This window comes from Triticum aestivum, chromosome 1A, assembly GCF_018294505.1.
Source record: "Triticum aestivum cultivar Chinese Spring chromosome 1A, IWGSC CS RefSeq v2.1, whole genome shotgun sequence".
Classification (NCBI taxonomy): domain Eukaryota; kingdom Viridiplantae; phylum Streptophyta; class Magnoliopsida; order Poales; family Poaceae; genus Triticum; species Triticum aestivum.
The window spans coordinates 34,832,983-34,859,891 of NC_057794.1; positions in this window are offsets into that span (position 1 = coordinate 34,832,983).

Sequence of the window (26,909 nt, forward strand, 5' to 3'; positions counted from 1 at the left end):
CTCCCTAGTTGTGTTGTTAATTGTGCTTCTATTAAAAAAATTGGGAGTTACTCACTATACTAGAACTCTGTAGGTTGAATTTTGGTTAAATAATATTGACGTTATGAGAATGTAAGCACCTATTATTGCTACTGATATCATTGGCTCATTGCTGCCTTTGTGCAATGCAGAACTGTTAAGAGTGATTTGGAGGATTCAAGATTCTGTGAAGCTCTTTTGACATTTAAATCTCAGAACTGAAGGTACTTAATAAACTCAAAAGCATTGATGATAACTCTTGTTGCCTAGAAACAGAGGTAGTTTACATATTGCATTGCTGGTGTTTGTTTATATTCAGAGTTTAGGCATGTGTAGTGTAGTGTAGTGTAGTGAGCTTGTCCTAGTGTAGTGAGGTCTGAACCATTGCACGATGTAGTGTAGTGTAGTGAGCTCTGAACCATGTTTAGTGTTGAGTACTTCAAGTTTACTGAAAGTGCGTTATATCGACTAGAGGGGGGGGTGAATAGGCGATTTTTATGAAAGTCTCCAGAACATGGGAGTTTTGAAGACAAACGTTAAAATTAAACATATTACCATGCAGCGGAAGGTAGGCTACACTAGGAAAACCATAGTCAAGTATTCAATGAAGTGAAAGCACAAAGACTAATAGCAGCTAGGCAGTAAGGATCAGGTAGGAAGATATTGTGAAGCCAAACAGAACACACAGTCACTTAGTGAAGACAAATGATAGAGCAAACATACAATGACTTCACAAGGAGTAACAGTAAGTAAAGTGAAGTGAAGATGAAACCAGTGACTCGTTGAAGACAATGATTTGTTGAACCAGTTCAAGTTGCTGTGACAACTGTACGTCTGGTTGGAGCGGCTAGGTATTTAAACCTTAGGACACACAGTCCCGGACACCCAGTCCTGAACACGCAGTTCAGGACACCCAGTCCTCACCGTATTCTCCTTGAGCTAAGGTCACATAGACCTCGCCCAATCACTCTGGTAAGTCTTCAAGGTAGACTCCCAAACCTTCACAGACTTCGTTCATTGGCAATCCACAATGTCTCTTGGATGCTCAGAACGCGACGCCTAACCGGCTGGAGGGTGCACAGTCCTCAAGTGTAATAAGTCTTCAGATCACACAGACAAGAAGACTTAAGTGATGCCCAGTTCTCTCTGGCTCTGGGTGGTTAGGGCTTTATCCTCGCAAGGAATTCTCTCTCAAAGGCTTCGAGGTGGGTTTCTCTCAAACGACAAAAGCCGTACTCTCAATCTGAGCAGCCAACCGTTTATGGTTGTAGGGGGTGGGCTATTTATAGCCACTTGGCAACCCGGCCTGATTTGTCCGAAATGACCCTGGGTCATTAAGGAACTGACACGTGTCCCAACGGTCAGATTTCAAACTCACACGACAACTTTACTTGGGCTACAAGCAAAGCTGACTTGTCCGACTCTGGACAAGATTCGCTCTCATAGTCTTCACTCGAAGACATAGGTTTTTGGTTTAGGCATCACTTCAGTCATTCTGACTGGTTCTCTTAGACCCCACTTAACAGTACGATGGTTCCTATGACTCAACACAAAAGAAAAAGAACTACGAAAGATCTAAGTCTTTGAGCTCCATAGGCTTCATATCGTGTCTTCTCTTGTCATAGTCTTCAATGTGAATATCTTCATATACCACCTTTGACTTCAATGTCTTCATACATTTTTAGGGGTCATCTCTGGTAGTGAAACCGAATCATGAGGGACTTCTACCTGTGTTATCCTGCAATTCTCACAAACACATTAGTCCCTCAACTAGGTTTGTCGTCAATACTCCAAAACCAACTAGGGGTGGCACTAGATGCACTTACAATCTCCCCTTTTTTGGTGATTGATGACAAACTAGTTGAAGTTTTCAACGGGGAATATAATCTGTGAAACTGTAAAGGATAAGGAATTGTCTTCATAAGTTGCAAGGGCTCCCCCTGAAGATGTGCATATAAGTTAATTTGCTTTTGGAATGCAAATGCACATGGCAGGTTGTACTTGTGGAGATCCACTTCAGCTTATGATGACAATCCACTATGCATGTGAAAGTATATGAAGATAATGACATGCATAATGGAAAATGGACGTCTGCAGAATGAGCTAAGTGCGGAATTTATCGTCGCACATGCGGAATTTATCTTCGCAAAACAAGGTGGCAAATAAGTAGCAGACGACCATCTAGTTTAAGTGTTACAACTCATAAGAACCAAATGTAGCAGAAAAAAAATGAGAGTTGTAAGCACGAAGCAAAATATAAGGCACCCACCCATATGAACCCGCTTGAAGACTATCAATCTCATATGCTTCTCCCCCTTTTGTCAGTAATGACCAAAAAGGTTTGAAGACATAGAGCCTCTACTCGTTCCCATGAGGAGTAGGTGAAGTAGCAGGGTTGTTGGTGTTGTTTGGTGGTGCAGAAGAGCTTGGACGTGCTGAAGCAGGTGGCGGTGAAGTAGCATCGTCTTCTTCCTCAATGATTCTGGCAGTCACTGTGGCAGCAGAGGAAGAGAACTCAGAGTCTTGAAGGGATGGAGTTCCTAGCAGCACAGCCCTTCGAGGAGGTGTGGAGTCAAACTTGAATCTCTTAGTGAAGCCATCCTCTTGAAGATCAGCTTCAGACAGCATCATCGTTAGCCCTTTCCATGTGCGGCGACAGGTTTCATGGGCAACGAAAGCATTCTTGGTGGCAAGATTTCGAGTGCGATTAACATCCACCAAGAGGCTTTTCATCTGACGCTTCAGCCAGTCATGATGCCTATCTTTTTTCTGATGTAGGGCCACAAGAAGCTCTCGGTTGTTGAGAACACGAGTGCGCTTCTTGGGTCTTGAAGCAGTGGCACTGTCAGTGGCTTCGGTTGAAGCAGGGTGTGGTGCACGTGTAGTGCCAGCCAAAGGATACACCCGAGAAACTGCTTCAACGCCTTCAACGTTCTGAGTAAAACTCTGATGTTCTGCATTTTGAAGACTTTGAGGTTGCTTGGCAGGCTCAGAATATATGGCTTCAGTAGACATGTCCATGTCAGGCAAGAAGATCCTATGGTTGCGGGCTGAGGGCTGATAAGAGATGGCGGAATGTAGCTTGATCAGCCCATGACCCAAGGGGCGTAGAACTTCAAACCAAACAGATCAATGCCTGATGCAGCAAGTTGGCGTATGAAGAAGTCCTGTGCATTGAAGCATTTGCCATGAAGTATATAGAAGACCAAAGTCTTCATTGCACCCTGAAGCTTGGCATTTGGAGAGTGCCCTTTGATAGGCCAGAGAGTCCGCCTGATGATGTGATAGATGGTTCTGGGCAGGTACTCAAGGTCTTCAACGAAGAACTCTGTGGGATACGCAGCATCTTGAGGCAATGGCTTCATCATGCTGAGCATTTGACTCAAATTAGGTTCTGGCCGCTGAAAGATGCTCTCAATAGCTTCAGCATGCAGTTGACAGCCTTGCTCGAAAAGATCGCCAGGAGTGGGCAAGCCAGTGAGCTCAATGATGTCAAATGCATTGGCTTCATGATGGACGTTGCCAGTCATCCACTCCAGGATCCAAGTCTTCGAATCTCTGCTGTATCCTTTGATGTGAAGGGTGGCATAGAATTGTAGCAGCAGCTCTTCATTCCAATGCTCTTCAGCAGTAACAAATTGCAGCAGACCCACTTGCTTGAAGCAATCCAACACTTCTTCTAGACAGGGCAGACCAGCTATAGCTTCAACATCAAGGCGCTTGTGTGAGAAGATGCGACCTTGGTTGTAGAGAATGCAAGAGTAATAGCTTCACTGAGGATAGCTCCAGAACCGATCAGAAGATATTCTTTCCCTTGAGTAGGGGTTCCTGGAGCTATCGAAGAACGTGTTGTCTGCCCTGAAGCCATTGATGTTGAAGGAGCCAGGTGCTGATGCAGGACCTGGAAACCTTGGCAGTCTTGGGATTGGCTTCTGGACCTGAGGCCTGTGCTCAACATGATAGTTGAATTGGGGACTGGCAGCAGACTTAAGAACAAAAGTGGCGGGATCAGTGGCTTCGCTGTATTTTGAAGCTTTTGCCGGGGAGGGCTCCACATTAGCTTAGTTGTTGGTTGTGGCAGCCTCAAGATTTTCATCCCCCACTTGACTAGCTGGGGGGTCGATCATAGGCACGTTCTCCTAGAGAACTGCTTCTTGGTGGAGCAGGGGAGTGGGCTCTGGTGGTACTTCTTCTTCTGCGGCTGATGCAGCCGGAATGTCTTCAGCATAGACTTGAGGCCTTGGACCTTTGCGAAGCCTGCGAAACGCAGACGACGCCTGTGGAGTTGGAGTGGGCTGGGCCTCATAGTCTTCTTCCTCTTGAGGGTGATCCGCCCATGAAGCATCATGTGCAATTGGCGTCAGTGGACGACCAATGCTGATGAGTTTGCTGTTTTCAAACTGAGGAAGGGCTGCATCATCTTCTAAATTGTCATGATGACCAATGTCTTCAGCAGCGATGGGATCAGCTGCTGGAATGTCTTCAGCTTCAGGAGCCTCTGTGGAAGCAGGCTCATGAACCATCAGTTGACGTTCTGCGTCAGGGTGAACCATAGAAATGGGTTCAACTATCAAGGGCTCTGTGGGAGCAGCCCGAGCTTTCTTGGGTTTTTGCTTTTTCTTGGTGGGGGCAGTAGGAGAGTCTTTAGAGTGTTTCCTCTTCCTGGCTTCGGCCTCAGCAGTTCTTGTCTTCTTGAGCTCTAAAGCTTTTGATCGGCTCTTTGGCTTCGAGCCAGTCATTCTTGTTGGGAAGACAATCGGAACTGCTTCTTGCCTTGGTGCATCAGATTCAGCTGTAGCAGGCTTCTTCTTCTTCTTTGCGGCCATCCTGGGGTCGATGCCAGGACGCCCAAGTGCCTTGCGCTTCTCAGCCTCATTATAGGCTTGCACACATCTGTCAGCCAAAGTCTTCATGCGCTCACGCGAACCCTGAGCTTCTGCACGCTTCTTCACAAAGGCTTCCTTGAGCTCGTGCATCATTGTCTTGAAGTTCTTCACTTCTTGCACGCTGAGCTTGGCCATATGCTTCTTGAACTGAGCCTTTTCATAGTTAATCTTCTGCTTCAGCTCAACAATGCGCTGGGCAATAGCAAGTTTTGAAGCAATGGCGCCTTGGAAGGCGACACTGAGGCCAATTGGTAGCTGCAGATCTTCAAAGCTGATGTTTGGCGTGTCAAACCATTCGTCAATGAAGTTGTGGATGATGGTGACATCAAAGAGAGGCAGATCATTGAAGATTTCTGCTTCTTCTTTGCTCTTGATGAGTTGCTCAAGAGCGTCATCTGCAAGATCTTCATCACTTGACAGATCAATGTCGTCATTGCGCAGGATGGCAGTAGCTGTTAGCTCTTTGCCAGTGTGAGACAGAGGCATCTTGGCCTTCTGGGGCTTGGAGACGCGTGATAAATCTTCAGACTACACACTGTCTTCAGGAGGTGCAGTTGCCAATGGCTTCGCCCTTGAGATTTTTGGTGAAGGGGCTGGCTTTGAAGCTTTTGGCTTCTTCCACTTCTTTGGCTTCAGCACTGCAGGAGCTTCTTCTGATTCAGAGTCAGCTGGAGGCTCATTCACTGCGGTCCCTTGAACTAAGATGCGGGTGATGAGGCCTTCAAGGTTGGCATAAGGACCGGTGACATTGGGTTCTGCTTCTCGTGTGCCATCTGCCCTTGGTGCTGAGGGACCAGGGTTGAAGTCTAACCCAAATTTCTTCTTGTTCTGCTTCGCTGAGTTTTGGGAAAACTGGAAGTTGCGCTTGAACAGATTGTCGTCACGACACCAGAGTAGTGACGACGGATGTGCATCATCAGGCTGTGGTCCACGAACCATGCATGGATAGAAGCTTTCGGCAATAGCTTCATCTCTGGACCTGGGTTGAAGATTCTTGTACAAGATGTCTCCCCACGGTCTTTTGATGGCACTTTTCTCAGCATACTCTTGGATTGTGAAGCGGTATTTGAACCATTGTTCCGCCCAATAGCGTTGAATCCATTGGATTCGGGTCTTGCGCTGACCATAATCCTCTTCAGGATCTGTCTTTTACATTTCTGCGAGTTCATCAGGCAGATCTCTGGATGTTCCGCCACGATGTTGTCTGCCCCCCTTTTTTGCTGCTTTCTCTGAAGCCATAAACTTTAACTTGAAAGGCTTCAAGACGTTCAACAGCTTCAAAGGCTTTCTCTTCCTGGACCAACATGAACTGGCTTCAGGAGAATTTATGTGATGCTGTAAGAATTCTGCAAATGAATGCAGGCTATCAGAACCAAAGGATTCTCCCACGGACATGTACCTGTGACAGCATTGAGGTGCGAGGTAAGGGGAAGAGGTCATATGCATTCTCAGAAGATTTTGAAGATAAATCAGTTTAGAAGACATTAACCTCATCGTGCGAAGACATTCACTCATAGATAAGAAGTTGGTTCCAGATTTGTACGAATCCACAGATCAGTACAAGTGAGGAATCTAACTACTTTGTGAAGCATAAGTGAATATACTAGGCATGTTATGAGATGCAGTATGAGAGAGATCTAGCTTGTGTGAACTGAAACTACTTGTGGTAGAAAGTGACAGATCAATAGGATCAACGGTGCTGTAAAAAGGGAGTTTTATTTACCACACTAAGAACTGCTAGACGGAGTGGGAGATGAGGCCGAGAAGTTCACTCTTCCGTGCCCTAACTTGGCGACGGAGGAGACCTACGGCGATGGCGGAGAGGACGATGTCCACGGTTGGCGTGAAGACGGCGTCGGAGAGGTTGCGGCAGCGAAGCGCTTCGTCGCCGGCGTCGTCGAGAGCTAGTGGTGGCGCTAAGGTTCGTGCGAGGGTGGAAGAAGAGATAATTACCGCTGTGAGTGTGCATTTATAGGCACAGGGGCAACACTGTGCTATTACACAGGTGCCCCTGGCGATTTGCATCTGAGGAACACGTGACCAGTATGCAGAATTTTGGGGTTTGTTCCATGTCCCATGCACGCATGGATTGTTAGGTGGTCGTTCCTACGTCTCCGGATTTCATGTGGAGGAATGAGCATTGAAAACGGACTTAATGGTTGTCTCTTTATCTTCTACTGACAAGGACGCAGAGAAGACATTCGACAGTTTCAATAGAATGCATATGACTTGGAGAGATAGAGTTTGAGATAGAAAGCATAGAGAAGTTGGGGTCCGATCACATTCACTTAGTTCAAAAGATTCAACACGAAGACATAGCTATAAGTGAATGTTGTAGAGGACAGAACACTAGCATATATATATATATATATATATATATATATATATATATATATATATAATCAACATAGTGAAGATAATCATGAAAATATGTTGAGTTCTAAGCCAAACCAAATGTGAAGACATTGCAAGGTAACACCATGAGTGAAACACTTCAAAATAGAACGTTTGGTGGTGGCATTACCCACCGTATAGGAAGTATTAGACCCAAACATGGCGCACAATTATCGTGGCGCTCCGAAGTCAAATTCCACGTTAATGTATTCACACTTAGAATGTATGTCTTCATTGATTGAAGATATACTTCACTTCGTGTGTTGCACATCTAAGTCATCAATATGCATAAGGGTTAGGATGTGTGCCTGATCACAGGACATTTGAGGATTCCAGGATATTTAGCTCACACTGTAACTTGCAAAACCTCTTCTCATCCAAGGGCTTGGTGAAGATATCTGCTAATTGCTCTTCAGTGTTGACGTGTATGATATCAATGTCTTCCTTCACAACATGATCTCTGAGAAAGTGATGACGAATTTCAATGTGCTTTGTCTTCGAGTGCCGAACTAGGTTGTTGGCAATCTTGATGGCGCTTTCGTTGTCGCAGTAAAGTGGCACTTGCTTCAGATGAATGCCATAGTCCTTGAGTGTTTGCTTCATCCATAGAAGCTGAGCGCAGCAAGATCCAGCAGCAATGTATTCAGATTTAGCAGTGGAGAGAGATACATAGTTCTGTTTCTTTGAAGACCAACATACAAGTGATCGTCCCAGAAAGTGACATGTGCCTGATGTAGACTTGCGATCAACTTTGTCACCAGCATAATCAGCATCCGAGAATCCAACCAGATCAAACTCTGAGCCCTTTGGATACCATAATCCTAGAGTTGGGGTGTGAGCCAAATATCGAAGAATTCGCTTCACAGCTAAGTGATGCGACTCCTTTGGTGCCGCTTGAAATCGAGCACACATGCAAACACTAAGCATAATATCTGGCCTAGATGCACATAGATAAAGTAAAGAACCAATCATGGAGCGGTATACCTTTTGATCGAACTCTTTACCATTGTCGTCAGGACCTAGATGATGTTTGGCTGGCATTGGTGTTGTGAAGCCTTTGCAGTCTTGCATACCGAACTTCTTCAGGCAATCTTTGAGATACTTCTCTTGAGATATGAAGATGCCATTGCGTTGTTGTCGTATTTGAAGACCAAGGAAGAACTTCAACTCCCCCATCATGGACATCTGATATTGCTCTTGCATCATATATCCAAACTCCTCACTGTACTTCTGATTAGTGCAGCCGAAGATAATGTCATCCACATATATTTGGCACACAAACAGTTCGCCATCATATGTCTTCATGAAAAGAGTGGGATCTAGGGAACCAAGTATGAAGCCTTTGCTCTTCAGGAAGTATTTGAGTGTGTCATACCAGGCCCGAGGGGCTTGTTTGAGGCCATACAATGCCTTGTTGAGCTTGTATACCATTTCAGGATGTTTTGGATTTTCAAAGCCAGGTGGTTGTGCAACATACACTTCTTCTTCAGTCTTGCCGTTGAGAAAGGCACTCTTCACATCCATTTGATATAGAAGTATGTTATGATGATTTGCATAGGCCAGCAGTATGCGTATGGCTTCAAGTCTAGCCACAGGAGCAAATGTTTCATCGAAGTCAATGCCTTCCACTTGAGTATATCCTTGAGCAACGAGACGAGCTTTGTTTCTGACAACTTGACCATGCTCATCTTGCTTGTTGCGGTATATCCATTTGGTGCCTATTATATTGCGCTTCCGTGGATCAGGACGCTTAACCAGTTCCCATACATTATTCAGCTCAAACTGTTGAAGCTCTTCTTGCATAGCTTGAATCCATTCAGGTTCCATGAAGGCTTCTTCTACTTTCTTGGGTTCTGATATTGAGACGAATGCGAAGTGCCCACAAAAATTTGCTAGCTGAGTTGCCCTTGAACGAGTGAGTGGACCAGGTGCATTGATGCTATCAATTATTCTTTCAATCTGCACTTCATTTGCAACGCGAGGATGTACAGGGCGAAGACTTTGCTCTTGCTGTTCATTGTCGTTGTTGGAAGGAATGTCTTCAAGCTGAGCATTGTCTTCATGTTGATCAGGTGCTGAAATGATAAGTTCTTCTTCAGGATGAGCTTTAGAAGGTATAATTTCTCTAGTTCCCATTAGCTTGATCGATTCACTGGATGGAACTTCATCTAGCACATTTGGCAGCTGCTCTCTTTGTGGACCGTTGGTCTCATCGAACCGCACATCCACTGTTTCAATCACTTTGTAATGAAAGAGATTGAAGACTCTGTAGGAGTGCGAATCCTTTCCATATCCAAGCATAAAACCCTCATGTGCTTTTGGTGCAAATTTTGAGGTGTGATGTGGGTCTTTGATCCAGCACCTTGCGCCAAATACTCTGAAGTAACTGACATTTGGCTTCTTGCCAGTAAGGAGCTCATAAGATGTCTTGTTCAGTAGCTTGTGAAGCTAACACGATTGATTGTATGGCATGCAGTATCAATGGCTTCGGGCCAGAATTTTCTTGGGGTCTTTTATTCATCTAGCGTCGTTCTGGCCATTTCAATTAGTGTTCTGTTCTTGCGTTCGACGACGCCATTCTGCTGTGGTGTGTACGGGGCTGAGAATTCATGTGTGATGCCCAAGGTATCAAGATATGTATCAAGGCCAGTGTTCTTGAATTCAGTGCCATTGTCACTTCTGATGTGCTTTTTCTTGGCGCCAAAATTGTTCATAGCTCGATTGGCGAAGCGTCTGAAGACATCCTGCACTTCAGTCTTGTAAAGGATTATGTGCACCCAAGTATATCTAGAATAATCATCAACAATAACGAAGCCATAGAGGCAAGCAGTAGTAGTCAGAGTTGAGTAATGAGTGGGACCGAAAAGATCCATGTGAAGCAGTTCGAAGGGTTGAGTAGTAGTCATGATTGTCTTCGAGGGATGTTTGGCCCTCGTCATCTTCCCTGCTTCACAGGCATCGCATAAGTGGTCTTTCTTGAACTTGACGCCCTCGATGCCTATGACATGCTTCTTCTTCGCAAGGGTGTGGAGGTTTCTCATGCCAGCATGTCCAAGCCTCCGATGCCAGAGCCATCATTCTGAAGCCTTTGCTAGAAGACATACTGCAAGCTATGGCCCTGCTGAGAAATCTACCACATACAAATCATCTTTTCGATACCCTTCAAACACTAGAGACTTGTCAGATTCCATTAGTACAAGGCAACGATATTTTCCAAACATTACGATCATGTTCAAATCGCAAAGCATTGAGACAGAAATTAAGTTGAAGCCAAGGGATTCAACAAGCATGACTTTATCCATGTGTTGATCCCTTGAGATTGCAACTCTACCTAGACCGAATACCTTACTTTTACCAGTGTCAGCAAATGTGATGTGGCTCTTGTCGGATGGACGTAAGGTTGAGTCCATAAGAAGACTTCTTTTGCCAGTCATGTGATTTGTACACCCACTGTTAATAATCCATTCTGAAGACGCTGGTGTCGTACCCTACAGTGCAGTTAGGGGGATAGGCTTCACCAAGAGCATTGTGAAGCAAAAACATTTGACGAACCAGTGGGTTATGAAACTTAGATCTAGGTTAGGACTAATAGGGAGAGTAGCAAGCGATTCAGGTACGAAGTACATAGTAAGTTGGGCATTTGATCTTGCGCCCTACAAGATGTTTAAGGTCCCCAGCAATAGCGTCAGACGATTTTGGTTTTCTGCTGGAGACCTTTCCCTGCAAAGAGAGTTAAGCCTTCTTAACCACCCACATCTTCAAGGGTGGCTTAGAAGCAATAAGTCTAAGTGCAGCATCTGAGAGTTTTGGCTTTGAAGCCTTAGCAAACAGTCTTGCAGGTGGACAATAGTACTCATAAGAATAAGCAGAATAGTTCTTGGTCTTATGAACATGGCGGTTTGATGAACCGCTCTCATATTCATATGCCTGAGTATGGTTTCCCTGCAAAACATTTGCGTTAGTGCGACTCAGGTGAGTCCTCTGTTTGTATGAAGCCTTTGGAGCGTATGAAGCCTTTGGTCTGAGGTTTGTCTTCTTCAAGTGAGGTGTCATGAAGACATTCACAGCAAGATTTTCCAGACACTTTTTCGGAACCCAGATCTTCTTCACAGGCGGTCCATTCCTGCAGTTAGTACTAATGTACCTGGAAAACACTTCACCATTCTGATTCTTAAACAGTATATAGTTTGCATCAAAGGATTCATTAATGATAATGGGGTTAGCACAAGTGAAGCCAGTTAAATTGGATGGATCTGCTGAAGGTTCCTTTGCAGCAACCCACATGGTTTTGGGGTACTGCTCAGGTTTCCAGTAAGAGCCATCTGCATTCATTTTCCTTACGAACCCAATACCCTCTGTCCTAGGGTTTCGGTTCAGAATATGCTTTTTGAGGACATCACATAGTGTCTGATGCCCTTGAAGACTTTTGTACATCCCTGTTTCAAGCAATGTCTTCAACCTAGCATTCTCATCAGCAATAGCGGTGGTATTCTCAGCAGAGGGGTTAGTTACCGCATCAACAGTTGAAGATATTGCAACAGCAGTAGCAGTAGAACATTCAGCAACAGAAGTAGCATTATCACGCTCAATGCATTTAAGACATGGTGGTTCAAATCCTTCCTGAGCGGGACTGATCTGTTTGGCGCGAAGTGACTCGTTTTCCGTTTGAAGATCTTCATGAACCGCTCTCAATTTCTCAAGATCTTGCTTCCTTTGAAGATAATCATAGGAAAGCTTTTCATGAGTTGTTGAGAGAGTTTCATGATGACTTTCAAGTTCCTGATACTTAACGTGAAGGTTTTTTATGTCTTCAATTAAGGATTCAGATCGAGTCATTTCAGCACCTAACAGATCATCGCTTCTGTCTAACAGTTTTTGAATGTGTTCCATAGCTTTCTGTTGTTCAGTTGCAATTTTAGCAAGTGTTTTGTAGCTAGGTTTTGAACCACAATCAGAGTCATCGTCACTAGATGTTTGATAGTGAGTAGTGCGTGTGTTTACCTTGGCACCGCGTGCCATGAAGCAGTAGGTAGAAGCGGAGTAGTCCTTGTCATTTGCATCGGTGTCGGTGATGAAGTCATTTTCTTCAGTGTTGAAGATGGACTTGGCAACGTATGTTGTAGCCAGACTTGCGACACCTGAGTCAGATTCCTCCTCAGACTCCACCTCCGCCTCTTCAGAAGCCGACTCCTCCCCTGAATCCATTTCCTTGCCAACAAACGCACGTGCCTTGCCAGATGAGCTCTTCTTGTGTGATGAAGACTTTGAGGAAGACTTGGAAGAAGACTTTGGGTATTTCTTCTTCTTCTTCTTGTCGTCAGAGTCATATTCCTTGCTCTTCTTCTTCTTTTTGTTCTCATTGTCCCACTGTGGACACTCAGAGATGAAGTGGCCAAGTTTCTTGCACTTGTGACATGTTTTCTTCTTGTAGTCATGAGCAGGAGCTTCATCATTCCTTGAACTTGATCGGGAAGACTTTCTGAAGCCTTTCTTCTTGGTGAATTTTTGGAACTTCTTGACAAGCATAGCAAGTTCCCTTCCAATGTCTTCAGGGTCATCAGAACTGTTGTCAGATTCTTCTTCAGATGAGGAGACATCTTTGGCCTTCAAGGCACGAGTTCGCCCATAGTTTGGACCGTAGATCTCTCTTTTCTCCGAAAGCTGAAACTCATGTGTGTTGAGCCTCTCAAGTATGTCAGACGGTTCGAGTGTCTTGAAATCAGGACGTTCTTGAATCATCAGGGCCAGGATGTCAAACGAACTATCAAGTGATCTCAGCAGCGTCTTGACGATTTCGTGTTTGGTAATCTCAGTGGCGCCGAGGGCTTGAAGCTCATTTGTGATGTCAGTAAGTCGGTCAAATGTGTGCTGGACATTCTCATTGTCATTTCGCTTGAAGCGGTTGAAGAGGTTGCGAAGAACACTGATTCTCTAATCTCTTTGGGTTGAGATGCCTTCATTGACCTTGGAGAGCCAGTCCCAGACCAGCTTGGATGTCTTCAAAGCACTCACACGGCCATACTGTCCTTTGGTTAGATGACCACAGATGATATTCTTGGCAGTAGAGTCCAGTTGAACGAATTTCTTGACATCAGCAGCAGTGACACCTTCTCTAGCCTTGGGAACGCCGTTCTCGACGACATACCATAGGTCGACGTCAATGGCTTCAAGATGCATATGCATCTTATTCTTCCAGTAGGGATCTTCAGTTCCATCGAAGACGGGGCACACAGCGAAGACTTTAATTATCCCTGTAGTCGACATAGCTAAAACTCCAGGTGGTTAAACCGAATCACACAGAACAAGGGAGCACCTTGCTCTGATACCAATTGAAAGTGCGTTATATCGACTAGAGGGGGGGTGAATAGGCGATTTTTATGTAAGTCTTCAGTACATGGGAGTTTTGAAGACAAACGATAAAATTAAACCTATTACCATGCAGCGGAAGGTAGGCTACACTAGGCAAACCATAGTCAAGTATTCAATGAAGTGAAAGCACAAAGACTAATAGCAGCTAGGCAGTAAGGATCAGGTAGGAAGATATTGTGAAGCCAAACAGAACACGCAGTCACTCAGTGAAGACAAATGATAGAGCAAACATACAATGACTTCACAAGGAGTAACAGTAAGTAAAGTGAAGTGAAGATGAAACCAGTGACTCGTTGAAGACAATGATTTGTTGAACTAGTTCCAGTTGCTGTGACAACTGTACGTCTGGTTGGAGCGGCTAGGTATTTAAACCTTAGGACACACAGTCCCGGACACCCAGTCCTGAACACACAGTTCAGGACACCCAGTCCTCACTGTATTCTCCTTGAGCTAAGGTCACATAGACCTCGCCCAATCACTTTGGTAAGTCTTCAAGGTAGACTCCCAAACCTTCACAGACTTCATTCACCGGCAATCCACAATGTCTCTTGGATGCTCAGTACGCGACGCCTAACCGGCTGGAGGATGCACAGTCCTCAAGTGTAATAAGTCTTCAGATCACACAGACAAGAAGACTTAAGTGATGCCCAATTCTCTCTGGCTCTGGGTGGTTAGGGCTTTATCCTCGCAAGGAATTCTCTCTCAAAGGCTTCAAGGTGGGGTGCTCTCAAACGACAAAGCCGTACTCTCAATCTGAGCAGCCAACCGTTTATGGTTGTAGGGGGTGGGCTATTTATAGCCACTTGGCAACCCGGCCTGATTTGTCCGAAATGACCCTGGGTCACTAAGGAACTGACACATGTGCCAACGGTCAGATTTCAAACTCACACGGCAACTTTACTTGGGCTACAAGCAAAGCTGACTTGTCCGACTCTGGACAAGATTCGCTCTCATAGTCTTCACTCGAAGACATAGGTTTTTGGTTTAGGCACAACTTCAGTCATTCTGACTGGTTCTCTTAGACCCCACTTAACAGTATGGTGGTTCCTATGACTCAACACAAAAGAAAAAGAACTACGAAAGATCTAAGTCTTCGAGCTCCATAGGCTTCATATCGTGTCTTCTCTTGTCATAGTCTTCAATGTGAATATCTTCATATACCACCTTTGACTTCAATGTCTTCATACATTTTTAGGGGTCATCTCTGGTAGTGAAACGGAATCATGAGGGACTTCTACCTGTGTTATCCTGCAATTCTCACAAACACATTAGTCCCTCAACTAGGTTTGTCGTCAATACTCCAAAACCAACTAGGGGTGGCACTAGATGCACTTACATTTACTGAACCTATCCATTTTTGTGGACTTAGTGAACATGATAAGACAAGCCAGATGCTCTATTTTTAATTAACAGTAATCCATGATCAGCAACAATTTCTTTCACTAATTTTTAGTTAACAGCAATCCACGATTTTTTTTCCAGCTAAAACTATTCATGATTTTTTGTTGGGTGACCTATTAGATCTGGAATGGAAGCTCACATAAGTTGAGCTGATTTTTGTCCATATGAAAGCAGAGGACCATATGGTCTGTGGCCTTTTCATCCATATGAAAGTAGAGGCACATTGTGGTGCTAGTTTGCTGGGTTTTGTCTCCGACCATCGTGTCGTGATGATTTTGCAGGTACCCCGAGAGGCCCTTGAGTTTGCCGGAATGTCGATTAACTTCCGTTCCGGAAAATTCGGGTACTCCATATGTCTTATTTTCAGCAAAGGTCATGCTGAAATTTTTCGTGAATTTTAGCATGACTTTGCTAAAAATCGGACATATGGGGTACTTGCTACTAATGCATGGGCCGGGGTATCTTAGTACTTAATTAAGTAGGATCAACTGCCCCGCCATTCTTGCTGCATTAAACCATAGGTGGCAATAGAGCCAAGTGATTAGGCCCAACTTAGAATTCTCGTTAGCATCGATAAACCCTAGATGATAAACCCAACATAGGTGGCAATAGAGCCAAGTGATTAGTGCCAAGTGATTAGGCCCAACCTAGGGTGCCTCGGTGTCGATGAGAACCTAAATGATGTACGCTTAGGCTTTTAGGGTGCCTCGGCGTCGACAAAACCTAAATGATGAAAGCTTAGGCTTTTAGGGTGCCTCGGTGTCGACAAACCCTAAATGATGTAGTTCTGAATTATGAACGTAGGATATGTCGTCATCATCATCGAACGACGAAAGTCTCCTGGCGGAGTGCGACTGGTGCCACGACGATCGAGGTCTGTGCAACATGCCTCACCTGGACAATGATCGGCGCTTTAGCATTAAGCTCGAGGAGACCTTCGAAGTTGAAATGGTACACAACGACGACAAGTGTTATTTTCATAATTAAGCATGACTTCAACTATTTCAACGTGTAATTTTCATCTTTTACAATTTGAGTATAGCTTATCCCATGCCATGCAAGATGCTATGTCTTGGAGAGGATGGATTTTGAAGACCATGAAATTTCTGAAACAAAGAAAATTCACCTAAGGACTCATCACGATGTGGACTTTGAAGTAAATCTATATAATTCTGAGAGCGTAACCCATTTTGGTTGCAAAAATTGGGAAGCATTTTGCGAGATGTATGGTTTTGATGAGGGTATGCTTATCACCATGGATCTTGGTAATCCTGACATCAACCAAGACAATATGGACATTTGGGTCCTTGTTGATACGCCTCCAGTTCTACCGCTATGTGAGTTTCTCAAACATAGTTATTAGCTAATTTATATTGTTTATTTCAAAATACTTGACAGCTTATTTCCATTGACAGCTTATTTTTATTGTTCAAAGAATGTGCGGGAGATGGTAGACAAAACCCACTACACCGATGGCTCCGAATTAACAACTTACAAGGAGAAAAATCATTTGGTCGGATTTTGTACTGACATTGAGAATTACAATATCTACAATCAAACTCCTCAACATTATGGTAAATACGTGCCACTAGTGCATGTGTTCAACTACGGTAACTACCATGGAGATACCCTGGTAAGATTTTTACTATTACGACATCCGTGTATCTTTTGCATACTTTTAAAACTAGTACATCATTGCTAACTATGAAGTTATTACTATGTTTTTCAACAGATAATCCCAGAGAATTGTGTGCCTCATATGGTGTATCTGAAAGGTAGTGTTAATGTTTTGAACATATAGCCAGGTCGTTCTACGAATCTCAACTGTCCATACGAGATTTCTAAAAGAAGTGCAGACATGAAAATCAAAGGATGGAAAAATTTATGGACAGTCGTAAGGAGCTTCTTGGAAGCAAAAGGAAGCGAAGCGCAAGAATTGGAGACAGGATGTTCTCCATTCTCCATAATGGAGAGTCAGGGTCTATATTGTTTTATGCTATTTTAGCTTAAATAGGGTATTTAGGTCCTGCCTAATACTGATGATCATGTGCTAAGAACAATTAAGTAGGGTTGGTTCGAAGACTATCAAGATGATGATCGTATGACTTGTTATGAATAACGAGTAGAAGTTGTATGATGATGATTAGTAGGACTTGTTAGGATTAGTATTACTTCCGACAAACTCGATACTCGCGGTGTCGTGGTTTTGTCACGGCAGATGTCCTAGAGAAAGGATTTAGTCGTGGAGCCATCGCAACGGGTTAGCTTGAAGGGGTTAAAGCGGACACAAGGACGCAAGAGGGTTTATACTAGTTCGGCCCCTTCGATGAAGGTAAAAGCCTACGTCTAGTTGTGATGGAATTGATGGGTGTTTCAATGACTAGGGAGCAAACAAGCTTCGCATATGTCTCGAGTTGTGTCTGTTGTCCTTGAACCGCCGCCGGGTCGTCCCCTTATGTACATGGGTGACGCCCATCGGTTTATAGAGTCCCAACACCGGCTCATAGATGTGTCCGGTTTGGTCTCTACTTATTCCTAACTTACAATGCAAGTTACATATTGACGCCGGTTTACGGCTACAGGCTCTCAACCGATTATGGGTCTTGAGCCCTCATCTATCTTCATGGGCTTTAACCTGCTTAACTACTAATGAAGTTAATCCGGCCCAGATAGGCCGGTTTACGCCCAGTTGTAATATCCCCAACACGCGGTCTTGAGACTTGTAATGTTTTATCTTTGTTCGGTCTTTTGAATTCAGAGACTAATATGATGAATTGTATTCGGAGACTAATCTTCTATTGTATTCGATGAATCTGATGTTGCTATGTGCTGCTGTCTATATTCTGTCCAATAATATATTTTGTAACCTATGCAAAAATCAGAAAAGCAAAAAAAATAAAACCTAATATTCATACTAATGGCGCACCACACAAGACACTAATGGCGCACTGTGATCATCACACTAATGGCGCATTAACTGCTGGTGCGCCATTAGAATGCCAAAGCACGTGGGTACATATGCCCCCCTGGGAGGCATTCTAATGGCGCACTGCAGGCTATACTAATGGTGCACTACGTGGTGCGCCATTAGAACACCAGATACTAATGGCGCACCGGTTGTATGCCATTAGAATTTAATTCTAATGGCGTGATGCCAGTGGCGCACTGGTAGTGCGCCATTAGAAGGCAAGTTCGGCGCGCCACTAGCATGCCTTTTCCTAGTAGTGAGCACACGAGCAAACAAGAGGGAAGCGGAAAGGAGAGGGAGGATAGAGAGAGAGCGAATAAAACGGCAAGGGTGAAGTGGGGGAGAGGAAAACAAGAGACAAATTTCGCTTCCCACCCCTGCTACGTCTTGAGCTTGCGTTGGTTTTCCCCGAAGAGGAAGGGATGATGCAACAGAGTAGCGTAAGTATTTCCCTCAGTTTTTGAGAACCAAGGTATCAATCCAGTAGGAGGCCACGCTCAAGTCCCTCGTACCTGCACAAAATGATAGCTACTCGCAACCAACGCGATTAGGGGTTGTCAATCCCTTCATGGTCACTTACGAGAGTGAGATCTGATAGATATTATATTTTTGATATTTTTGGTATAAAGATGCAAAGTAAAAAGTAAAGGCAAAGTAAAAAAGAAAAGCAAGATTAAAGTGATGGAGATTGATATGATGAGAATAGACCCGGGGGCCATAGGTTTCACTAGTGGCTTCTCTCAAGAGCATAAGTATTCTACGGTGGGTGAACAAATTACTGTTGCGCAATTGACAGAATTGAGCATAGTTATGAGAATATCTAGGCATGATCATGTATATAGGCATCACGTCAGTGACAACTAGAACAATACGATTCTGCATCTACTACTATTACTCCACTCATCGACCGCTATCCAGCATGCATCTAGAGTATTAAGTTAAAAACAGAGTAATGCCTTAAGCAAGATGACATGATGTAGAGAGATAAATTCATGCAATATGAAATAAACCCCATCTTGTTATCCTCGATGTCAACAATGCGATACGTGCCTTGCTGCCCCTTCTGTCACTGGGAAAGGACACCGTAAGATCGTACCCAAAGCTATGCACTTCTGCCATGGCAAGAACTACCAATCTAGTTGGCCAAACCAAACGGATAATTCGAAGAGACTTGCAAAGATAACCAATCATACGTAAAAGAATTCAGAGAAGATTCAAATATTATTCATAGATAGACTTGATCATAAACCCACAATTCATCGATCTCAATAAACACACCACAAAAATAAGATTACATCGAATAGATCTCCACAAGAGAGGGGGAGAACTTTGTATTGAGATTCAAAGAGAGAGAAGAAGCCATCTAGCTACTAACTATGGACCCGAAGGTCTGAGGTAAACTACTCACACTTCATCGGAGAGGCTATGATTATGTAGAAGCCCTTTGTGATGACGGCCCTCTTCCGCGGAGCTCCGGAACAGGCCCCAAGATGGGATCTCGTGGATACAGAAAGTTGCGGCGGTGGAATTAGGTTTTTGGCTCCGTATCTGGTCGTTTGGGGGTATGTATGTATATATAGGTGGAAGAAGTACGTCGGTGGAGCATCGAGGGGCCCACGTGGCAGGGGGGCGCGCCCCCACCCTTGTGACCGCCTCTCTGATGCCTTGGCGTAGGGTCCAAGTCTGCCGGATCATGTTCGGTGAGAAAATCACGTTCCCGAAGGTTTTATTCCGTTTGGACTCCGTTTGATATTCCATTTCTTCGAAACACTGAAATAGGCAAAAACAACAATTCTGGGTTGGGCCTCCAGTTAATAGGTTAGTCCCAAAAATAATATAAAAGTGGAAAATAAAGCCCAATATAGTCCAAAACAGTAGATAATATAGCAATGAGCAATCAAACATTATAGATACATTGGAGACCTATCAACCCCCACCCACTTAATAGCCACTATCGAAGATTTGACTGACATGCTCGATTACGGCTCCGACGACATCGATGGTATGGACGACGATGCCAGAGAAGAGGAGGCCAAAAACCCGTCGTTTACCATCGCTGGATGACCACTTCCTCATATGACGTATACATGGTGGATGAACCAAAAGAGAATAGCAGAGATGACAAGGAAGATCCAGTTGAGGATAAACCTCCCGAGAGATGACCAAAGCACTGGCGTCAGCGGCGTCGCTCTAAGTCATGCCGCAGCAAAGACAGCAACAACGGCACAGGAGAAGATAACACTCCGGATGGTGCCGAAGACAATGAAGACCTCGTTGAGGCGACTTCCGAACAAGATGAACGGGAAGACAGGCAAGTTAGCCCTGATGAACAGGCCACACACGAAGACTCGGAGGACATCAATTATCTTCTGCTCTCCGAGGATGAGGCGAGCTTCGGCACCGAGGATTTTATCGTGCCTGAGGAACCTCTCGAGCAGGAGAGCTTCAAGCGCCAGCTAATAGCCATCGCAAGGAGCCTGAAAAAGAAACAACAGCCACTTCAAGCTGATCAAGATATGCTCAATGATAGATAGACTGACGTCCTGGCAGCCGAGGAATACGGCCTCAAGCACCCAGCCAAAAGCTACCCGAAGCGCAAATTGCTACCTTAGTTCAATGACGAGACGTTGGAGCCCATACCACCATCGCGTAATGCGGCTGACCGACCAGCACGTGGTTGGGATAAAGCGGCAACTCAAGCCGAACACCAGCCTGCCCTACCTCACCGTAAAGGCAGATATAAAATAGCTCGGGGACACACATACGAATTATGGCAGGACTTGGACAGTAGAGCAATTCAGAACAGGTCGATCTATGGATCACGGGGACGTGCCCCGACACGCGATAACGGCTATCTTGCCGGACGCAATAGTCATTCTCTCGCCCGGGCCGAGAACCGCAGACGGACTCCATCCGAGCTACGTCGCGACGTGGCCCGATATAGAGGCGCCGCTCACCCACTTTGCTTCACCAACGAAGTAATAGACCATGAATTCCCAGAAGGGTTTAAACCAATGAATATCGAATCATACGATGGAACAACAGATCCCGTGGTATGGATTGAGGACTATCTTCTCCATATCCACATGGCCCGCGGTGATGACCTTCACGCCATTAAGTACCTACCACTAAAACTAAAAGTACAGGCTCGGCATTGATTAAACAGCCTTCCAGAGAACTCTGTTGGCAGCAAGGAAGACCTGGAAGATGCCTTTCGCGATGACTTCCAAGGCACATATGTCCCGCCACCAGACGTGATGACTTAAGTCACATCATACAGCAGCCCGGAGAGTCAGCTAGAAAGCTCTGGACTAGGTTCTTAATTAAAAAGAACCAAATTGTCGATTGTCCGGACGCCGAAGCCCTCGCGGCCTTCAAACACAACGTTTGGGATGAATGGCTCGCTCACCACCTCGGTCAGGAAAAACCAAAATCAATGACAGCCCTTACCGCTCTTATGTCCCGCTTTTGCGCGAGAGAAGATAGCTGGCTCGCTCGCAGGAGCAATGGCGCCAACGACCCAGGCACTTCCAAAGTCTGAGACGGCAACGGAAAGCCACGATGAAATAAATACAAGCGTCATAATAATGATGAAATAACACAAGACACAACAGTTAACACCGAATTCAGCGGCTCCAAGCCTGGTCAACGGAAAAAGCCATCCAAGGCAAATAGAGACGGACCATCCAACTTCGATAAGATATTGGATCGGCCATGCCAGATTCATGGCACCCCCGATAAACCAACTACCCATACCAACAGAAGATGTTGGGTCTTCAAACAAGCCGGCAAATTAAAATCCAAACACAAGGGGAAGGGGCCGCCCAGTGACAGCGATGACGAAGAGACTCGCCGGCCGATTACCGGGGTTCAGAAGGAATCCCCCCCCCCGAAGTGCAAACCATAAATATGGTCTATGTGACGCACACACCCACAGGGGAGCACACGCGCGCACTACGGGACACATACACCATAGAGCGGATTCCCCCAAAAATTAGTCATACCCGTCCCGAAGGATCAGCAGCACTGATCATCGATCCAATTATTGATGGGTTCCATCCCACGAAAGTCCTTAGGGACGGCGGCAGTAGCCTTAATCGACTGTACCAAGACACTGTCAACAAAATGGGTATTGATCCTTCTAGAATCAAACCCACCACAACAATCTTCAAAGGAGCAGTACCCGTTGTAGAAGTCATAGAAATAAACAAAAAATGGGACACTCCTTCCGTACAGGGGATTGTACTACGGCCATTACATCTGAAGCGCAAAGTGGCCTCGTCAAGCCGCACAATTCATCGGCCATTAATCCACCGGTCTCCATTAAATGGAACCAATCTGTCCCGGCGCAGGATTAGCAGTTCAACCTCCGTCATTCGCCCCAAAATCACACGAAGTTTATACCGTGCATGCATAATTATGCACTTAAAATACCCTGGCCATCGACGGAGGCACAATACGGCAAGCCTACAAGCACTCCCATTTCCTCCTTTTTATTTCTAATTATTTCTTTTTATCTTATCGCAGGTGATGCAAAATATTGGTCACCTCACAGACTCTTTCGGAGTTTGGTTTCATACACTTACCCCAAGGTTGTTCCTGTTAAAGGAATCATTTAACCGAGGCAAGGTGGCGCAGACGTGCGATAGGAGGTCCAAATAATTGTGTAGATTGCACTCTTTATTTTTGAGCCTGTAAAGTGCCTTCTCCCTCAGCCTTCGACCACCGGCATGTCAAATAGCCAGGGTCGCGACATTATTATTTGAAAAATGGCAATTGACATATCAATTAGATCCCAGTAAACATAGTCATTTCACACTCGCACTTCGGCACTGGTTGCCAGGGGCTCGACATGGGAACAAATGAATTGCCAACAAGTCCGAACAGCTTTATAGCACACTTCGGCATCGTGAGTTTGGCCTTGTATGCATCAGCTCCGAATCATGTCTTTGGTCAATAGTTGGGTTGCCCGGCTCCTGTGCTTGCTACCTTACGTTCCTCTATATTGGCTAGGGTAGTAAAGGGAGAACTACTGTGATTGTGTCCTGGTTTATCCGGATGAGCACCTCAGTAGAGAAAGCCGAAAACTGACTGTCATGATGCGGCGATAGCTGGTCAACCACTCGATGACTTATTAGAATCTTTTGCGATTCCTCTCGTATTGCACGAAGGACCGTTTTTCTGGTCACTCATGTAACGCACCGTACTCGGATGACTGTGTACATACTAGGGGCTATTGTTGGGGAGCGTAGTAATTTCAAAAAAATTCCTACGCACACGCAAGATCATGGTGATGCATAGCAACGAGAGGGGAGAGTGTTGTCTACGTACCCTTGTAGACCGAAGTGGAAGAGTTGACGCAACTTAGAGGAAGTAGTCGTACGTCTTCCCGGTCCAACCGATCCAAGCACCGTTACTCCAGCACCTCCGAGTTCTTGGCACACGTTCAGCTCGATGACGCTCCCCGGGCTCCGATCCAGCAAAGCTTTGGGGAGGAGTTCCGTCAGCACGACGGCATGGTGACGATCTTGATGTTCAATCGTCGCAGGGCTTCGCCTAAGCACTGCTACAATATGATCGAGGTGGAATATGGTGGAGGGGGGTACCGCACACGGCTAAGGAACGATCACGAAGATCAACTTGTGTGTTCTAGGGTGCCCCCCTGCCCCCGTATATAAAGGAGCCAAGGGGAGGGGGCGGCCGGCCAAGGACGGCGCGCCAAGGGGGAGTCCTACTCCTACCGAGAGTAGGACTCCCTTCTTTCCTAGTTGGAGAAGGAGAAGTGGGAAAGAGGAGGAAGAGGGAAAGGAAAGGGGGGGGGCGCCGCCCCCCTCTCCTTGTCCTATTCGGACTAGGGAGGGGAGGGGCGCGCGGTCACCTCTTGCCTCCTTTCCTCTTCTCCCTTAGGGCCCATGTAGGCCCAATAACCCCCGGGGGGGGGGGGGGTCCGGTAACCCCCCGATACTCCGGTAAAATCCCGATTTCACCCGGAATGATTCCGATATCCAAATATAGGCTTCCAATATATCGATCTTTATGTCTCGACCATTTCGAGACTCCTCGTCATGTCCATGATCACATCCGGGACTCCGAACAACCTTCGGTACATCAAAATACATAAACTCATAATGAAACTGTCATCGTAACGTTAAGCGTGCAGACCCTACGGTTCGAGAACAATGTAGACATGACCGAGACACGTCTCCGGTCAATAACCAATAGCAGAACCTGGATGCTCATATTGGTTCCTACATATTCTACGAAAATCTTTATCGGTCCGACCGCATAACAACATACGTTGTTCCCTTTGTCATCGGTATGTTACTTGCCCGAGATTCGATCGTCGGTATCTCAATACCTAGTTCAATCTCGTTACCGGCAAGTCTCTTTACTCATTCCGTAATACATCATCTCACAACTAACTCATTAGTTGCAATGCCTGCAAGGCTTATGTGATGTGCATTACCGAGAGGGCCCAGAGATACCTCTCCGACAATCAGAGTGACAAATCCTAATCTCGAAATACGCCAACCCAACATGTACCTTCGGAGACACCTGTAGAGCACCTTTATAATCACCCAGTTACGTTGTGACGTTTGGTAGCACACAAAGTGTTCCTCCGGCAAACGGGAGTTGCATAATCTCATAGTCATAGGAACATGTATAAGTCATGAAGAAAGCAATAGCAACATACTAAACGATCGGGTGCTAAGCTAATGGAATGGGTCATGTCAATCAGATCATTCACCTAATGATGTGATCCCGTTAATCAAATAGCAACTCTTTGTCTATGGTTAGGAAATATAACCATCTTTGATTAACGAGCTAGTCAAGTAGAGGCATACTAGTGACACTCTGTTTGTCTATGTATTCACACATGTATTATGTTTCCGATTAATACAATTCTAGCATGAATAATAAACATTTATCATGATATAAGGAGATAAATAATAACTTTATTATTGCCTCTAGGGCATATTTACTTCAGTCTCCCACTTGCACTAGAGTCAATAATCTAGATTACACAGTAATGATTCTAACACCCATGGAGCCTTGGTGCTGATCATGTTTTGCTCGTGGAAGAGGCTTAGTCAACGGGTCTGCTACATTCAGATCCGTATGTATCTTGCAAATCTCTATGTATCTCACCTGGACTAGATCCCGGATGGAATTGAAGCATCTCTTGATGTGCTTGGTTCTCTTGTGAAATCTGGATTCCTTTGCCAAGGCAATTGCACCAGTATTATCACAAAAGATTTTCATTGGACCCGATGCACTAGGTATGACACCTAGATCGGATATGTACTCCTTTATCCAGACTCCTTCATTTGCTGCTTCCGAAGCAGCTATGTATTCCGCTTCACACGTAGATCCCGCCACGACGCTTTGTTTAGAACTGCACCAACTGACAGCTCCACCGTTTAATGTAAACACGTATCCGGTTTGTGATTTAGAATCGTCCGGATCAGTGTCAAAGCTTGCATCAACGTAACCATTTACGATGAGCTCTTTGTCACCTCCATAAATGAGAAACATATCCTTAGTCCTTTTCAGGTATTTCAGGATGTTCTTGACCGCTGTCCAGTGATCCACTCATGGATTACTTTGGTACCTCCCTGCTAGACTTATAGCGAGGCACACATCAGGTCTGGTACACAGCATTGCATACATGATAGAGCCTATGGCTGAAGCATAGGGAACATCTTTCATTTTCTCTCTATCTTCTACAGTGGTCGGGCATTGAGTCTTACTCAACTTCACACCTTGTAACACAGGCAAGAACCCTTTCTTTGCTTGATCCATTTTGAACTTCTTCAAAACTTTGTCAATGTATGTGCTTTGTGAAAGTCCAATTAAGCGTCTTGATCTATCTCTATAGATCTTAATGCCTAATATGTAAGCAGCTTCACCGAGGGCTTTCATCGAAAAACTCTTATTCAAGTATCCCTTTATGCTATCCAGAAATTCTATATCATTTCCAATTAGTAATATGTCATCCACATATAATATCAGAAATGCTACAGAGCTCCCACTCTCTTTCTTGTAAATACAGGCTTCTCCAAAAGTCTGTATAAAACCAAATGCTTTGATCACACTATCAAAGCGTTTATTCCAACTCTGAGAGGCTTGCACCAGTCCACAAATGGATCGCTGGAGCTTGCACACTTTGTTAGCTCCCTTTGGATCGAAAAAACCTTCAGGAATGCAGTTTTGACATCTATTTGCCAAATTTCATAATCATAAAATGCGGAAATTGCTAACATGATTCGGACAGACTTAAGCATCGCTACGGGTGAGAAGTTCTCATCATAGTCAATCCCTTGAACTTGTCGAAAACCTTTTGCAACTAGTTGAGCTTTGTAGACAGTAACATTACCGTCAGCGTTAGTCTTCTTCTTGAAGATCCATTTATTCTCAATTGCTTGCCGATCATCCGGCAAGTCAACCAAAGTCCACACTTTGTTCTCATACATGGATCCCATCTCAGATTTCATGGCTTCAAGCCATTTCGCGGAATCTGGGCTCACCATCACTTCTTCATAGTTCATAGGTTCATCATGATCTAGTAGCATGACTTCCAGAACAGGATTACCATACCACTCTGGTGCGGATCTTACTCTGTTTGATCTACGAGGTTCAGTAGCAACTTGATCTGAAGTTCTATGATCATCATCATTAACTTCCTCACTAATTGGTTTAGGTGTCACAGAAACCGGTTTCTGTGATGTACTACTTTCCAATAAGGGAGCAGGTACAGTTACCTCATCAAGTTCTACTTTCCTCCCACTCACTTCTTTCGAGAGAAACTCCTTCTCTAGAAAGGATCCATTTTTAGCAACGAATGTCTTGCCTTCGGATCTGTGATAGAAGGT